General features: G+C 42.9%; 1 long non-coding RNA gene across 2 annotated transcripts in view; it reads left to right on the top strand.

Moving 5' to 3' along the window:
* The window catches only part of LOC308459314, a 31,827-nt gene that overhangs the window by 7,268 nt on the left and 5,742 nt on the right, over positions 1 to 18,817 (top strand). For both annotated transcript variants that reach the window (XR_013977992.1, XR_013977993.1), the window contains exon 2: positions 3,135 to 3,368. This is a non-coding gene — a long non-coding RNA (uncharacterized lncRNA). The remainder of the gene's footprint in view (positions 1 to 3,134; positions 3,369 to 18,817) is intronic.

Below are 18,817 nucleotides of genomic sequence, written 5' to 3'. Positions count from 1 at the left end.
CGTGTGTTTCCTGTAAGCAAATCAAGTCCAATTGTTCCTTTTTTAGTAAATGAAAAACACTTTTCCTTTTCCGAGGGGAATTGAGGCCATTACAATTCCAACTTAATAGTTGCACAGCCATGATGTTATTACTTTGCTTTACCTCCAACTGCACCAAGTGTTTATTCTTGTTCTGTCGGTGGTGTCACTTTCTCTGAACCATACAATCCAAAAGATAAATTTGCTATATCTAATATTCCTCTTTCCAGTGCTTTTGGCTCTTCTCCAGATTCCACTTCTTTCTGTAAGTCTTCTCTGTGGTCTTTCAAGAATCTATCTTTGTCGTCGACTGATCTTATTTTTATCTTTCTTCCTTTATATTTAAAGGACAGGCCTTGGGGAAATTCCCACCTAAAGATGATTCTGTTGCTTCTCAGCAGGGCAACCAGGTCTCCGTAGTTAGATCTTAAGTCCAAGAGATGTTTTGGAATGTCCTTAAATATCTCCACGCTTGACTCATGTATTTCCAAAGTCTTTCGGAAGTGCAGATTCAAGATTTTGTCTCTCTCCTCTTTTGTTCGAAGGGTAATCAAACAGTCTCTCACCTTATTCTTCTTTCCTCCTCTTCCAAGCCTAAATGTGTTCACTATCTTAAATTCTTCCTTCCCCAAATCCTGTTGCCAGAAATCTGCAAATTCCTGCGTAAGAAAGTCAATCAAGTTATCTTTCTCAAGTTCTGGTACAGCCCTGATTCTCAAATTCGTTTGTTTCTCCTTCAATTCAATCATGGACAACATCAACCCGTAGTCCTCAAGTTGCCTATATATCGGTGGTATCTTCTCTTGAGTAGCAGTTGCTATGTCCTTTGCTTCTTCAGCTGTCTTTCGGGTCAAAGCAGATTCCTGTAACAATTTCTCAATAGTCTCTGTATTGGTGTTCACCTTCTGTCCCAAATTATTGATACTTGTAGTATTTTGGTCAATTTTAACTGATGCTTCCGCTACTTGTTTATTTGTTTCAGCTACTTGTTTACTTAAATTTTCCAAAGATTCATTAATTTTTCCTAGTGCCAGAGCTAAAACATCTTCAGACGACATTCCTTTTGGTTTAACTTGTAAGGGTGCAGCCCCTGATAATCCAGATGGTCCAGAAGGACCAGATGTTGAAGCTCTTCGCTGCGACCCAGTATCTGTACGAAAAGATCTGCCAGACCTGGTAGTTTTTTCCTGAATCAACTCTAACTTTCCTCTTCCATCTGCCATAACACTCTCATAGAAGTCCAAGGTCAGTCCCACGGCTAGAATTTGTTTTGAAATGGAAAATTCCCCTAGCCCAGTTGTTATTGTAGCAATATCAAACCTCCTCTAGGGGGACACAGTAACAGTCAAAGCTTGCAACTTTAAGAAGAAAATAATCTTTATAAATCCCCCAATTCACAAAAAAGCAACAGTTTCAATTGCACTTAATCGGTTACTTTAAAACCAGGAGAAGTCCAGAAACACTGTATCTCTCTTGCAGAGTTAGCTGTCAAAAGTACTCTGTTTGCCAGTAGTGCTTTTCACAGAACGGCATTCCTTGTCCCAAGGCAGTCCGTTCCCAGGTTCTAAGCGGTGGATTTTAGCTTCCTTTCCCTCCTTTTTTTTGCAGATAAATACAGTTCAAACCTTTCCCCCCTCCTCTCCTGCAAACCGGAGGGGAGATCGCTTTTCTGATGTTAGGATTTGCGTCCTTTTTTCAAACGTCTTTCAAAGTTTCCACTTACAGTCTCTTTGCTTTGATCTGTTTACAAGAAACGGAAGGCGGACTTCCTGTTTATGCCTCCCCGCTTCGGTTCCGAATTATTGTTTTTCTCCCTTTAATTCCAATTTTATCCTACTCACGGGTAGTTACTTTTGAAGTCGAATTGTCCCAGGAAAAAGTCAGCGCTCTCCGATAACGGCTGTGCGGCTTCACTCCGCGGAAGAAGCAGTCGACTCTCAGCACCCCGCCGCTCACCCCGTTTCGCTCTGGAGCCCAAAAATGGGTTCCTTCGCAGATTGGGGGGGCGCAAGAGGTGCCTGCCGAGTCCCACGTTCACAGGCTTCACCTGCCTGTGATTTTTGGAGGGTCCCCGCTTCGCCGCAGCGGTGCAGACCTGATCCCGCGGAGCTGGTCCCTCAGAAAGTCAGAGGGAATCCGCCATTACCGATGGTGCCAACCCGGAAGTCCCAGGTTAAGAACAGTTTCAGGTTTCAGGTTAAGTACAGACCTCCGGAATGAATTAAGTACTTAACCCGAGGTACCACTGTACAGTTCTAGGTGTTCAGCTGAATACAAAGTAAATATAAATTCTCCCACTATATACAAAGAATCAATTTTGATCCAAAAGTTCCTAATTATGTACTTACATATATTTGAAGAGACAATTTCTTGGCTTAAGCATACAAGACTGAATAGCTTAGCAAGGTAGCCCTGTTTGATTACAGATATATATATATATATATATGTATGTGTATATATATATATATATGTATATATATATATGTATGTATTTTTATATATATATATATATATATATATATATATATATATGTATATATATATATATATGTACACACACATTCTCTCTTTATAGGCTTTTCAATAGGTGTTTTACATTACAGTGGTGCCCCACAAGACGAATGCCTCGCAAGACGAAAAACTCGCTAGACGAAAGGGTTTTCCAGTTTTTGAGTCGTCCTGCAAGACGAATTTCCCTATGGGCTTGCTTCGCAAGACGAAATGTCTTGCGAGTTCTTGCGAGTTTGTTTCCTTTTTCTTAAAGCCGCTAAGCTGTTAATAGCCGCTAAGCCGTTAATAGCCGCTAATAGCCGTGCTTCGCAAGACAAAAAAACCGCAAGACGAAGAGACTCGCGGAATGGATTAATTTCGTCTTGCGAGGCACCACTGTAGTAGAGAGGTGAGGTGGTGGAGTAGAGGATAGACATTTAGTACTTACATCTCATACATTTCACATCCAGACACACATTTCAATACCCATTGCTGTAATTAAATGAAAACTGAAAGATCAAATTCGGAATTTAATCCTAGTGGCTGTAATGTTTTAAATAAAAATATTAATCGTGCTTCTTGTTGTTTTAATATTTTTTTGATGTCCTGTTTGATATATTTTCTAGGAACGAATTGGCTCCTTGTCATAGGACCTCCCTGCAAACAGATCAGAACAAACGCTCAATAAAGGCTAGATACAATCTTAATTGCGTAAATGTCCTGCAAGCAAGTCAGGAGGAATCCTCAGTAAACAGAAGGAGTCCTAAGAAGGGAGACCAAGTGTGGCCTTGGAAGTTTCCCATCAACACCACCTAGACAGACTGAGCAGGCACACAGATTCACAGCTGTCCTCACTGTGGGTAAGATGTGTTTCTTTTGAAATCATAGCAGTTCTTTCTAAGTTTCTGTGTCTCTGTGTGTGATGCACATGCACATTCTATGCAAATTATTTCCTCTTTTGTTCTCTTTTGATTATGCATTTCCTCTTTTTTTAAAGCGATTCATAAGTAGTGATCCTATGAGTTTGCTGTAAGAGCTGTAATCAGTTTGGGTCATAAATAAATTAGACACACAATAAATGTGTTAATCTTTAAAATGACTGAAGACTCTGTTCAACAGGAAAACACCCTTGGGAGGTGGTGGGCTCTCCTTCCATGGCGGTTTTTAAGCATAGCTTGGATTGCCATCTGTCATGGATGCTTTAGCTGAGATTCCTGCATTGCCGGGGATGGACTAGATGACCCTTGGAGGCCCTTCCATCCCTACAATTCTATGATTCTATGACTTTTATTGGTTGCTGTGTTGCTCTAGCATTGCTTTAAAGCACTGGTAAAATTTTGTCCATAGATTACATAATAGCCCATTATTCTATGTAAATCATAATTAAAAGAGTGGCTGGAAGTGCCTTGGGACATTTTGATCCTGTTGTCAGCCGCAATCTCTTTTGAGTAGCTTGTGAAAAGAGGCACAAGCTCTTAGAACAGAAACCACCAAAAAGAGCTTATTCAAGGAATTGACCTAATTGCAATAAAAATCTTAATGCGAAGCTCTGCACAGTTGTTTGCAGAATCAGATTCTGTTGGTTAAAAATACAAAATCAGATAAAATTGTATTTACCATTCACATTTAGCTTAGTTATGTTGACCATTAAAATTGCCAATTTGCTCACAATCTAGTGTAAATTTGACCGCGGCACTGAAACATTTATTCAAGAGATTAAATGCTTACCTTGTCTTATACAATTCTGTGAAAGGCAAAATACGGTGATGAAATTAGCTATACATAAAGAAAGCTGCCGAGTTTCTGTTTCTTTATGGATTATGCGCAAGGAACTTTTGGGGAAGTGTCCAGTTCTTCTAAATGCTAATATAATTGTTCACTTTCAGAAGGAAATTGGCAGTGAATAAATTGTTTTAACGCTGTCACGTGTGATTTTCCTCCATGGAGGAAATTATACTAGCAGCTGAAAGAATAAACTGTTAAAATAAAAACACAGCACCATTAGTGTGCATATCCCATAATATACTGTTTTACTTGAAGCACTGATCATATGCTAGGCTATTTTAATTTCCTCCCCTCCAGATTTGCCATAGAAGCGCTAGAAAACTTTATGGCTTGGTAAACCAAATTCACAAGGTATTGTTACATGCCACTCCAGTCTCTGATCGAGTGTCCCGGGGAGTTGGCAGCACCTACCCAGGGTTTGTGTTTCCTTCAGATATTAGGTGCAGTGGAGACTGTAGTGTCTTTATGGAATATCATTTATTTACACATATATACAACCTGAGTCTACAGTGGAAGGATTTCCAGCATTCACTTCTCAAGATGATTCTTTGCTCCTCTCTTCGGAGCAGTAGGATTAGGTCTACAGACAGAAGAACCAACCATACCGCCTGTCCCTTTGTTACAGCTTGCTCTAGCCAGCCTGCCAAGAGTTCTGTCGGCCCCACTTCTCCCTCGCCTTTCAATCTACTTGCAAAACACCACGATTTCCCTTCATCCTCTGTAGTCCAAACTGAAACCCAAAAGCCTTTCTTTTCACCACCCACTAACACACACAGCTGGAGTTGGAGCCCCTCTGTGAGAGAGCTAGTTCATGACATCCTCCCTGTCTGGCAGTCTTGTCCTCTGGTGGTTTCACTGGCCCTCCGATGGTTTCACTGGCCTTCTTTGTCCCCTGTTAATGACTATGCCAAGCTGGTCTGGGTTGTTAGCATAATGTAAATCCAGGGGTTTTCAGTATTTGGCACAGTTTACTCAAATATTAGTTAATTCTAATGTTTACTAAATCCAGGAATTATGGGGAGTCTGTCCTCACACTCAAACTCATAGCAGTAGGATGATGAAGACAGCATTTTTAGAAGCAAATTCTGAAAAAAGAATGCACTTGTATATGATTGGTGACTCCTGCAAATGCCTTTTTGGTGTGGCTGTGACTTGTAATTGCCTCTCGCCTGATGTCATATTATTACATCCAGTTTAGGGCAGTGTGTGTGGTTTGGCCAAAACAGCCTCTTTGGCCACGTGGAGGCCTGGTGGATTTAATTAAGCCATGGGCTGGAGGTTCTTGAGAGTTGTTGTGCTTGGTTCCTGTAGGAATCTGGTTGGCCACTTGTAAGAACAGGATGCTGGACTGGACGGACAACTGACTTGATCCATCAGGCTCATCTTATGTTGCCAGCTACTAGTATATGTGGTAGAAATTTCTCTCAGTGTAAACCTTTGGGTTCCAGTTGTTTGGCCTAATATCATACATAACCCACCACTCCAGAATTTCAATTTGTTCATTGTCTTTATTTCCAGATAATCAAAACCAAACTTTTGCTTAAAACATTTAGTAATCTTCATGCTTGCAGCAGCACAAAATTGGACATTGGTATCTGGCTGCAGGGTTAGTGATTGAATCAGCAATATTTGGCAGATTGTAGTAGCTGAAACAGAGACAGTTTCCTGGATTCAGAGTTTCCATTCATCACAAATATGAATGGTGGGTCAATCAGACATCAGCCATTGATTTCATACACTTCCTTATGGTACATGCACAAGGTTGACTGTACTGGTGACAAACTGCTGTTCCTTTATGAATCTATGTTTTTATATTCAAAACTTATTTTTTAAAAAAGGTGTGTGGGCCCCAGGTGAGGGGAGGGCAGGGGGAGGGGGAGAGAAGGTTCCTGTACCTTTGCACCTGTGGAAAATCCCTCTTATGCACAACTGCTAAGATGCAGGAGCCCTGCCTTCCTGTGCATCTGGTCAACCTACCTTGTAGTAGTGCTCAGGTCCTTGGGGAGGTAAGTGTGAGAGAGTGTGTTTCAGGAGTGAGGAGAAAAAAAGGGGGTTGCTTGTCCAATACTTGTCTTCTCTGGCTGTATAATAGATATTTACAGTACTATCCTATGAATTTTTACTCACGTCCCATTGTGTTTGCTGGAGCTTATTGCCCAATAAACATGTTTAGAATTGTTATCTTTTGAATGGAAGGCTGCCTGAGCAGGATTTTTGTTGGGGGGGAGAAGGCTTTTTTAAGGGGGTAGGCTTTTGTTGGGGAGGAGGGGCAGAACCTCAGATTTGTCTTGATTCTTATTGATGTTATATTCTCCTCTGGCCCCGCCCATGTGCCTGAGTATATTATAATTAAATAAGAATGGGGGCATGCAGTTCTGGAAATTATAAAGGCATATCCTCCTCCTAATTTCTCCCTTGCTCTAGGATATTTATTATAAGACATCAGGGTCTTAAGTAGGTTAGTTCTCTCTCTTTCCCTGCCCTCCACTTTTCTTTTCAGCCTTTGATACCCAGTCAGTCAGTGTCTCAAATAGGCACAAAGTTGGATTAGTAAATTCACATTCTTCCTGACCTCTGGTTCCTTAGACCTTGCCCCTCCCTACTCCACTCTGCAGGCTCATCTGCCATTAACATATTGTCACCAGCTGGCTTTAAAAGATGATTGGACAGATTCATGGAGGCTGTCAGTGCCTGCTAGTTATGATGGCTGTGCTCTGCCTTTGCAGCTGCAGACAGTAATACTTCTGAACAGCAGTTGCTGGGAATCTATGGAGGGGAGAGAGCTCTTGTGCTGGCTTGCAGGCTTCCCAGAGGCATCTGGTGGCTACTGTGAGAACAGGATGTTGGACTAGTTATGTTCATATTATATAAGTTTTCAGGTTCCCTTTAGGCAATTTTGTTTTCCATCTTATTCACAAACTTAAGCACTTCTGTGAGTATGCAGAAGTCACTACCTTGTTTTGGGGTGTTTCCAATTTTGTTCCAATTTGATAGGCACTCAACCACATATTAGAGGGGAAATACATGATCTCATGTGGTTTTAATTTAATAACAAAAATGGCACTGAAAATTCAACTGAAATGAAGTCCCATAATTTTCTATTTCAGTAGAACTCTCTTTCATGCACACAATGTTCTATTGTTTTAATTCAAAATATTATTTGCACAATCTCAGTTTGTAAAGACTGGAGCAGCAAAGAAGCTTCAGCATCAGGAGATATTTTGGAACCAGAAGTAGCCTCTAAATTCTCATGAAAATCAATGCAGTTACAATGGGATATGATTTGATCACTTTGAAAGTACAGTGCTGCCATCAGGAAGATGAGTTATTGTTTGTCCCTGTGGCCTGCCATATCCAAATCTGTTCCTTGATTTTCTGTTTCATAGAGGATGTACAAATGATTGCATCATGTTGATTAAATGCCAGATTAATCTGTGTTTCATATATTTAATATAGCTGAAAAGGCATGAAGCTGATAAAATACAGGATATATTTGTGTCCTTCGTACAACATATTTTAAATCAGGGATTGGATTTGTCAGCTGCAGAGTTTTGCAGCGGGAGTGTTTATCCGGATCTAGATCTGAAGGCGTAGGCTTTTGTCCAGCTTCCCTGTTAAGCATTTCTGTTGATGATATTTCATTGTCTTGAGTGTTTGGGGGCAGGTTTTTGTTGTTTGCCCAAATCTGTGGATGAAGTGTTGAACAAAAAAGAAGCAGCGGCAAAAAACAAAGCGCATCTTGATGGAGAACTGAGGTTGAACTCCCACAACTTCCGGTGTTTAGTCTATTAAAGGACTATTTAAGTCCTGGCAAACAGCTCATCATGTTTTATATTCTCTTGGATAGAGAATTCTTCTCCCTGGAGTCTAGTTTTCTATGTGCACTTAATTCCGCCCCCCCCAGTATGGCAACTCCACCCCATCTAATGTCAAATTGTATGTCTTGGTGACTGTCTGTGGGCCATACCGTTTGAGATAGTAGAGGGAATGTCTGATTGAACACGACCCATACTTTTAAAAAAATGAAAATAAAATCTCCCCCCACATCACAAACTAAATGCCAGGGAGAAGGTATGACATACGGATCTTCTATGTATAGGACACTTCCTTTCAAGAGTGGGGACTTATTTAAACGTGCAGTCTTCCACTTGCAGTACTAAGTAAAGATAACTTGTATTATTTGCAGTATCTGTATTACCAAGTGATGATAACCTGCATTTCTGTTTGCCTGAACCAATCCCAGAGGCTCTTTCAGGTGCCACTTTCATTTTGGCACCTACAGCAAGAGAGAAGAGGCCAAGTTCCCAAAAGGCTTACATTTTCTCTCTGCAGTGTCACATAATCAGCAGAGCAGAAGGCTGAGCAAGGTTTTATAAGGAGCTGGGTCCAGCATTCATGAGGGATGGGGAATAAAATTGATCCAGTTTGCCTTTAAAATCAAACCTACCTACCTAATTTGCACTTTCCAAAACAATATACAATGCAAAAACACAGCCATCCTTTGAAATTTGTGCTTGAATTTTGCAATGCAGTTCTCCGGCCAAGTCATGTGTACAAAAATTCTAATACTAGGGTTAAACTGTACATGTAATGTGTATGTATTGGGGCTTATCAGCACTTCCTTTTGCCCTGCCGCTTTCCCCCAGGAGAACCCACGGTTTAGCACTGAATCAGAACAAATGGCAATGGGTTTTCCTTGGATTGCCATTTGTTCCGATTTAGCACTAAAGAGTGGGGTTTCCAGTGGTGGGGAAAAGGGAAAACTGCTTGGATCCCAGGCATAGGACAAGCAGAAATGTGGACGAGCCCTTAGTGAAAACAGCATACAAAAATGCATTCGATTTGGGAAAATTGCTTTGCAAAAATATGTATATTAGGAGAAATTCATACTAAAATGCTGATGAATTTCCCAGACAACTTATTATTTTTTAATTGCTAAACTGATGTGGAAATGGGAGAACTGAACTTTATAGATTGGAAAAATGAGAAGCTGAGAGGAACAGAAATTGTGAGAATGTTCCCAGTCCCGAGTTTATTTTCCAGCTGCACATATACTGCTTATTTTCTCCAGAGGGAAGCATGAGCATTAAAAAAAAAAAAAAGTTTATATGTAAAAAAGCACAGAACATCAAAACAAATAACTACAGAAATAATAAAGGAAGATCAGACACCTGTACTTTTGGGGTGTATTAAATCTGAGCACTCTTAATAGGCCCTAAGCATATTTGGCCTCTAGCCAAGCCACTCATTTGCAAAGTGGCAGAAGTTCCTGCTATTTTTTATTTTATTTTTTGCTCTGGTGTGCATTTCTTGACAGGCAGGGCCCAGCTGCTGTCTCATCTGCAGCTCTTCCGCTCATGCCAGCCAAGCTAGAAGACTGGCAAAACCCTGATCTGCATTATGCCAGCCTGGAGCTAGCATAGTAATGGGGCACAGTGCCACCATTTGGTGGCACTGGGGGGTGGCTTGGGATCCAGTGGATCCCAGCCTGGCTCAGCCCCCTGAAGACCCAATTTCCACACTTTCTGCAGGCTGTGGTGAGAATCCTGTTGGTCAGCAGAACAGGGAGCTCCACCATGGAGGAGTGATGCCAGGACCACTTTTTAGGTGGAGCCGTTTTGGGTTGGGCAAAGAAGAACCTCCAGTCCCATTCAACTCAGTGGATTTGTGTGAGTGGGTGGATTGTAGCCTCTTTGTTTGGAGCGGTAGAAGGAGATTCCTTTAAAACAGCAAAAAGAAGAGAAGCTAGGCATTGACATTTATGGTTCCCCAAACCTGCCTCAACTGACAGTCGTGTCTTTTGCCATGACACAGGCTAGAGATCTTGCTGTATGCAATTAGATAAGGCAAATCTAAAGCCAGGCACATTTGGACTGGGTGAGATGGCTTTTGTTTCGTTTGTGACAGCATTTTCCTGGACAATGAACTGTAAGTGATAAATGCAAATGTGTCCTTTCTCCCTGGGATGGGAAGTGATCTTTATCGGACCAGAGGAAGAGAAGCGCTCATTTCCCTGATGCCATTTGTTGCATGCTCAATTGCATATTTTAGGTCCCATGACAAAGAAATGGAGGCAATGCCATATTCACAAATATACCTCACACAAGATGTGCGTTTCCCCAATTAAAGTTAGTAAAGAAAAGTTAGCCTAAGCAGCATAACATAGTGTTTACTGGTCTAATTATTCTAAGTATTTTATAAAACAGGAAAGTAAAAGGGTACATTCCAGAAAAAAACCAAAGCCCACAGTAATTTAACCATTGATTTCAGTGAGATTGGACGACACCAGAAGATTTGTCTTTACTATCTGCCCTCCTGGCTCTGAGGAGAGAACCCAGAATATGTCCTTTAAAAAGCAGTAACCTTTAATATCTGTATACCATAGTTTACAGTGGTCTAGTTCTATCCCTCAGGTGTGTGTGGACAACCTTCACTGGATATTATAATGGGAAAGTGAGCCCTGAAACAGAATTCTAATTCCTAACATGTATTAAGGAAAGTTGCATGGTGTAGCTGTCTTGGGATTTCACCACTTCAGATGAAGCATGCATGATTGAATGGTTCCCAGTGTAAAAAATAAAAAGATAGAAAACTAGCAGGAAGAAGACCAGACAAGGATTGCCTGCCAAGCTAACTTGCAACACAGGGAAGTATTGGGTAATGAACTCCCAACCTGCCTTCTGAAGTGGTACAGATTCTGGGGGCCAAGAAAGACCTGCAGTGCAGACATGGTCTACAAATCAGGGTAAAAAGGTAAAGGTACCCCTGACCATCAGGTCTAGTCGTGGACGACTCTGGGGTTGCGGCGCTCATCTCGCTCTATAGGCCAAGGGAGCCGGTGTTTGTCTGCAGACAGCTTCCGGGTCATGTGGCCAGCACGACTAAGCCACTTCTGGTGAAAGCAGAGCAGCGCATGGAAACACCGTTTATCTTCCCACCAGAGTGGTACCTATTTATCTACTTGTACTTTGACGTGATTTCGAACAGCTAGGTGGGCAGGAGCTGGGACCGAACAACAGGAGCTCATCCCGTCACAGGGATTCGAACCGCCAAATCAGGGTACCAGCAAATAAATGCCTAGACTGAAAGCCATACCAAGCTTCATCCATAGTGCAGTTCCGCAAGCAACGAGGTTATTTGTGTGTTGCAGGGATTTTGCTTAAACTTTGTAGTATATACTGTTAGAGGTGGTATGTTGGAATAATTTTGCTGCTAACAATTGCAGCAAAACCTGAAGTGAGTTTGATAAAACTGGAGCCAAAAATATCCTGAGATGTACAGGTATGCAGTGGACCACATAGCTCCTTTGTGTTCCAGTTTTTATAAAGAAAACCAGATGGCAACAGCAGAAAAAAAGCAACTGATTTAACAGTCATTTACAGGATACCTTAGAGATCAAGTAGTTTGTTCCAAGTGCTTTAGCAGTAAAGGAAGAAGAACAAAAGATCATTAATTGTAGGTTTCACTTGTCTGCAAAAGGACATAGATCAGCATGTGGGAAACCGCTGTATTTAAAGTTTGTTTTAGAAAATTGTTATATGTCAATTGCAGTTTTGTAATTAGGCCCTTGTAGATGGTTTGCGGTTTTCAGTCTCATCCCCATAAAAGTCCTCTGTAGCCCAGGTCAAGAAGAGCATAGCAGTATCTTTCCTGCATGCTAGCTGACTGACGTCTTTGTAGACATTGGAACTTTGCTGGTTTACAGGACCTGAGGTGGGGTGGGGAATACAAAAAGGAAGTTATAATACGTTACAAACTTGGTGGAGACTCGGCAGATAATATTGTGATGCGTTTGAGGATCGTGCGCAGGATAGACTTGCCTACAGGGCAACAGAAGAGCAGAGCAAAGTCATTAGGCATGTGTATGAGAGAGACAGAGAGGAGAATGGATGTAGGCAGTCTTGGCATCATCAGTGTTGATGAAAGGAAGTTGCTAAGGAGGACAATATTTGTTTGATTCATTCCTGCCCTGGGCAACCAGCAGTAATAGATTCTCACTGCAAAGCAGGGGTGGGGAATTTTTTCCAGCTTGAGGGCCACACTTCCTTGTGGGGAACTGTCCAGTGGCTGCATGTGAGTGACAGGCAGAGCCAGAGGCAAAAATGAGTAGAACAATGGATGTGACCATTTTACCATGGTAAACACTGCGGCCAAGCAGAAGTCAGAGGTTTCTATAAACACACATTTCTCCATATTACAGTGGTACCTTGGGTTACAGATGCTTCAGGTTACATACGCTTCAGGTTACAGACTCCGCTAACCCAGAAATAGTACCTCGGGTTAAGAACTTTACTTCAGGATGAGAACAGAAATTGTGTGGCGGCAGCGGGAGGCCCCATTAGCTAAAGTGGTACCTCAGGTTAAGAACCGTTAAGAACGGACCTCCTGAACGAATTAAGTTTTTAACCCGAGGTACCACTGTATAACAGTTCAATGATCATAGCCCCGCCAGGTAAAATCAATTGAGGAGGGTGCAGAGGAAGGCCAGTGTCCTGAGGGCCAAAGAGCGAGAGAGACACACATTCAGCCCTTGAGCTTGAGGTTACCTGTCTCTATATCCAGCAGTCCCCTTGTAGATAATGTCCTTTCAACCCCTCCAAGACTTAGGGTGCATGCCCTCTGAGGACCTGGATAGAAAGGTGGGGGATAGAAAAACACCCCCCCTCTTTTTGGCTTGTGATGTCCTGCAGCTTACCTATGCTGCTGCAAGCCTTCCCCAGCCTGGTGCAATCCTATACTAGCAAGGGCTGATGGGAGTTGTAGTCCCAAACATCTGGAGGGCACCAGGCTGGTGAAGGCTGTGTTTCCTGACAGGAGAGGAGACGGTGTCCTTAATTCAGAGCTCACCTCATGCTTTTAGCTGGCAAATCTTGTGGACTGGCTACCCCCACAAAAAAACTAGGGGGAAAAAGAGGGGAGGGTTACGTACATGCTTACAAGAACTTGTAAGATGAAATGCTACATGGAACTCCTTGAAAAAATCAATACAAATATAGTGCTTTAGAAGCAAGATATGAGGAGATAAACCTGGATGCTGTTTTGATGACACCGGGATAAACTCCATCAGCAATATGGAATCTCACAGAAAAGTAAGCTGAAAAGCTGTGTGATCCACACTGATGATCCTTCTATTAAAAAGGTTGCATTCAACATTTCTCCCTAAAGGCTGATCAGTATTGAGCCTTCTCCCTCTGTTGGGAGGCAAAATAAGGACTTTAAAATAAACCCCACACACTGAAACTGCGCAGAGAGCATTGTGCAGGGCTGTCAGCTGCGTTATACCAAGAGAGTCAGGAAGGACTTTTCAGTACAAAGGGGTCCTAACCTCGGGTTTTCTTAACGTGTGTTTTTGTACTAGGACTCTGAATATACTCAAGACACTTACTCTGGAATTAATTTGTATTGAATGCGGTGAAATTTGCTTGACACCGAGCTCCCCCCAGGCATCCTTCTGGAACGTTTAATTGATTCAGTTGGATTACTGCCAGATCTCTCAAATTTGTGGCGTGAAGTCTGAAAATCATGGCTGCAAACCAGAAGCCACAAGCCAAACCACTTGCATTTAAAATTAGTCTCAAATCATTTCTCAGATGGAAGTATAAGGGTCTAAGGATTTGCAGCAAATTGGTCAGGCGTGCGAAATCCTGATCGCGGTCCCTAGTATCCCAAGCAGTCACCTTCCTTTGCATCTGGCCTCAGAAAGCTCCTGTGTAGAATTTACTGCCTAGATCAATCAAGGTAGTTAAGTGAAGGTGGGTTAAACAGTGCCAGTCCAAGGCCACATTCACACTATACATTTAAAGTACCATGATACCGCTACTTGGAAAAAGATGCTCCACTGGGATTTGGCACTCTTAACCTCTACTTTCACCTGCCTCAGATGAGCCTCTATGTGATTTTTGTTTGTTTGGAGCGGGTGGCAGCAAGGGAAAGGGCAGGGGCAAAGGTGAGTGTTTTGTGTGCCTTCATACGGAATGTGTGCAAATCCCTCAAGCATTTGTGAGTCTTCACTCGGAACTTCCCAGGGGTGAGCAAAGGGATGCTCATCTCTCCTGACTGACAAGCAACAGGCCCTTGTTGTTGTTGTGGTTTAAAAAGTATTATAAAATAAAATGTTACTGTATTAATATTTAATGTAATAATTGAGGCCTTCTGTTTTTATGTTTTGCAAGGATTCCTTCCCACCCTTTGACTGCTCATCACAAGCATTCTGGCTATGGGCCTATGTAGAAAATGGTGGGAACAATTCTAAAATGTCTTTCAAAAGCACTGGGTTGATGGATAATTTATTACAAGTTTAGTGGCAGTGTTGAGTCGCTGGACTGGCAGTATAACAACCCCCCCAAATAAAGAAGCTACCATGCATATTGATTGAAGAAGCGCTTCCCAGGGTGCCTCTTACTGTTTGAATTGTTGATGCCTCTGAACTCCTCTCTCATGTTTGGCTTACAAAGATGCTAAAACAATAGGCGTGGGCTGCATGACGGGGGCAAGGCTTTTGAATACAGTGACATACACCACGTCACACATTAGTGTACCATCTCCCAACACGGGCTGAAGGTCATAGGAGCCATACTGCCTGCCAAGGAGATGAGATGGAAAGAGGGATTCTGAGCAACGTACCATAGAAGATTGGCACTAATTACTGGTTTGAAGTGCAAACGGAATGCAAGGGAGCAGAAAGATGGCCCCATGTGGCAGAACAAACACTGACAGTCTTGACACTGCTGCTAGCGCTGACTGAAACACAATAGCTGGTAGCCATCTCCTACCAAAGCTCAATCTGTGCTGTCATACTGGGGACATCTCACTGTTGGGTAGTGGCACTGCCGCCACTGCAAGGAGCCAGCTATTTCCTTCCTGATTGGTTTCCTGCTGTAAAATGAACCAGTTTTAAATCTGTGTCTCAGACTCAGATGATTACACCTATTAACTGCCTCTCTCTTAACTGCTGAGTAGATTGTTTATATCTGTTGCAAGAAAGTGTCAGCAAAGATTGCTTTTTGGGAGGATCTCTGATGAAAGGGTATGTTTGTCGTGTGTGTGTGTGTGTGTGTGTGTGTGTGTGTGTGTGCGCTCTCTCTCTCTCTCTCTCTCTCTCTCTCTCTCTCTCACGGTTGTTGTTTTCTAAGCTACCAGCTTGTTTAGAGCAAGAAAACCATCTCTATTACTTTCCTCAACTTTGTTACATAGTTAATGACTGGGTCCCCCTGCAATATGTCATTGGCATCCATCTGTCTCGGGAGACGATGGAAGAGTGTGCCTTTGGAGATGAGAGTCTAACTGTTGGAAGGTTGCAGCACCTGCTGTGGCTGTAGAGACTGATATGGAGAGACATGTTTTGTTGTAGCCGGGGCAGATGAAGGGGTCCAGTTGTGCTGATGCAGATGTACCATGTGTTTCTTCCTTCTGCACTCCTTGCAGCAGTCATTCCTCCTCTGGGCACTGTTGTGGATACATCACCTGAGTGATTGTCTCCAGGCTCTGAGGTCATCTGAAAGGGATTCCAACACAGCGGGGTTGATGTTGGCAGCCTTCATGTCCTATTTCCAGACATCTCTGTAACAGAGTTGGTTTGCCAACAGACCTGGTGTCTGAAGCCATGTCCCCATAGAGCACATCCTTGCAAATCCTGCCGCCTTCCATTCTGTGTACATGATCAAGCCAGCATAAGCATCACTGAGATAGAAGTGCAGACATGCTGGGAATGTGGACTTGGGAGAACACATCTTTGTTTGACACCCTGTTCTGCTATGTGATGCCCAAAATTGTCCTGACACATTCAGGCATCGCTCCTGGCAGGTTTAAGTTGTCCACGACTCACTTCCATAAAGCAGCGTGCTCAACACGCAAACCTGGTAGACCTTCATCTTGGTATTGGACATTAAAATCACATTGTCCCATATGCTTTCGGAGAGGTGAGCCATTGCTGTAGCTGCCTTGCCAGTACGCTTGGTCTAGCTCAGCATCAATGGAAAGGCTGTTGGTTATGTTGGAATCCAGACAGGCAAAATCATCTACCACCTCAAGCATGTGGTCACCAGTGTTGATGTGTAGAGTGCTGGGGATGTTCTGACCCAGGATGTTGGTCTTTGTCAAGCTGATGGTAAGGCCAAAACCACTCCAGATGTACATTCCCCCTATACAGTGGTACCTTGGTTCTCAAACGCCTTGGTACCCAAACACTGCAAAGTGTTCCAATCTGTGAACTTTTTTTGGAAGCCAAACGTGCTCCTCTTCTGATTTGAGTGCCAAAACTTCTGTTTTGGGTTCCATGGTTCCATTTTGAGTGCATGTTAAATGGCTGTTTTAGGGGTTGTTTTTAAAAGTCGGGAATGGATTCATCCATTTTGCATTACTCTCTATGGGAAAGCGTGCATTAGGTTTGGAACACTTTGGTTTTGGAACAGACTTCCGGAATGGATTAAGTTTGAGAACCAAGGTTCCACTGTACTGAATTGTTTTGCATTATTTGCAGCAGGTGAAGTTGACCTGTCAAAAGACCTGGCCTGGCTGCGTGCTTCAGTTTGTATGGTGGGAAAAGAAAGAGTTATTAACAGAACCCTTTTAACTGACTTAACAGCTCTTGGAGCAGGCCAGCCGTTTGTTGTGATAGCTGTTGTTTTGGAAATGAGCGAAGCTAAGCATCCTGGCTGCTCTCCTTTTAAAGCATATCAATGGCTGAAAAAGCCTCCAGGCCTCTCTGGCTCTGCGTGCACCAGTTCAGATATATGGCTCGAGTGAACAATGGATCAAAGGCTTGGCCTGCACAAAAGAGAGTGATCCAAGTTTTCAAGCCCAGACCGACCAACGGGATAGGATGTTTCACTTTAGTGAGCTTTCGCAGCAAAAGCAAATCTTTCTTGTCAAGTTATGCAAGCTCCCCTTAGGTGCTCCACCCTAAATTGCCACAATAAAAGTGAAGGTTAAAGATTCGTATCAGAGTAAACTTGTGCAGAGGATGTATAGATTACAAAGCAGGAGAAACAGAAAGATGCTGTCTCCTACTCAGCCAGGCCATTGCTCACAAGAACACAGGAATAGCCTGCTGGATCAGGAGCAATGGCCCAGCATCCTCTTCTCACAGTGACCAACCAGATGCCTCAATGGGAAACCAGGAAGCAGGATCAAAGCACAATCACACTCTCCACTCCTGTGGCTTCCAGCAACTGGTATTCAGAAGCATTACTGCCTCCAGTTGGATAGGCTGAGCATAGCCATTGCGGCTGGCAGCCTGGCTCAGTATTACCGTATTTTTCACTCCATAAGCCGCACTTTGTGCCTCCTAAAAAGTAAGGGGAAATGTCTGTGCGTCTTATGGAGCGAATGTGTGGTCGATCACTGACTCCCTTTCTGGCCCTGCCCCCTTGCCCAGGCCTCCATTGTTGAATGTTCCGCAGACGGAGGCTGTTTGTTTCCCCAGCGACATGTGACTGGCTGATTAGATTATCTGTCTGGAAACTGTAGAAACGGCTCCATTTCCTTTCCTAAAGAAGTTGCAGAACTGTGAATTGAACCCCATAAAAACAGGATTTTTTCCCCTTTGCAAAGTAAGCTCAACGACTTTGAGCTGATCCTCAAAAAAGGGGCTTTTCCCCTTTGCAAAAGAAGCTGCATAACTGTGAGCTGATCCCTCCCAAAATGGGGCTTTCCCCATTTCCTCCTCTAAAAACTAGGTGCGTCTTATGGAGCAAAAAATACGGTAGTTTACCTGGAGCAGTATTATTTACTGTAGGCTTTCCGGTCCCCTTCACCAGGTGCTGGGGTATAACTCTCACCAGCCATGCTGGGTTACTTTTCAGCTTCTAAAGCAGAGGTTTTCCTCATTACCTACTAATTGACCCTTATAAGGGGAGGTGCCAGGGATTGAACTCCACGACCATCAGCTTATAAGGCATGCGTTCTACCACTGAGTCATAGTCCATCCGTCAGGTCTCATTTGGGTACATTAAGTCAGTTGAAATCGCTTCCTTTGCAGCTCAGTGTCAGCATTGTTTGGGGAGGAAGTGCAGTCTTGAGGTTTCGCTCTTCAACTGGAGTCCAGCATCAGAGCTCCATTTCGCTCCCCCCACCCACCCCCAGATCTCTTTCGTCGTTCCTAGAGCATCTGTGGCTATGGCAGTCAGGTTTAGCAAGTTACCACAGTACTCAGGGTTGTAACATGCTAAGGTTTACTTTAAAAGTGCTCCGTAAACCTCTTTCAGAAGTGGATGGGTGAATAAGCAAGTAATGGAACCGTAGAAGAGATTAAATGTTTGTTCTCAGTGGGATATCTTCCCAACACTGTAAAAAATACACTAATGGGATTTGTGGGGTAGAGAAGAGGGACTCAAAAGGACTTTGAGGAAAAATAATGCATTAAAATTAAAGTAAAAAAGCAAAAAATAAAGTAAAATAAAATACAGCAGTATATTCCCTTTCCTTAAGAGCTGCAATCAAATCACTGAGTCAATTTGGGACATTTAGTTAAGTATTGTCATCACAGACTGGCAGCTGCTGTCCAGGGTTCCACAGCTCTTTCCTA

This window comes from Podarcis pityusensis, assembly GCF_964106645.2.
Source record: "Podarcis pityusensis genome assembly, chromosome: 12".
In the NCBI taxonomy this organism is placed as follows: Eukaryota; Metazoa; Chordata; class Lepidosauria; order Squamata; family Lacertidae; genus Podarcis; species Podarcis pityusensis.
This window is presented reverse-complemented; position numbering and strand designations above follow the sequence as displayed.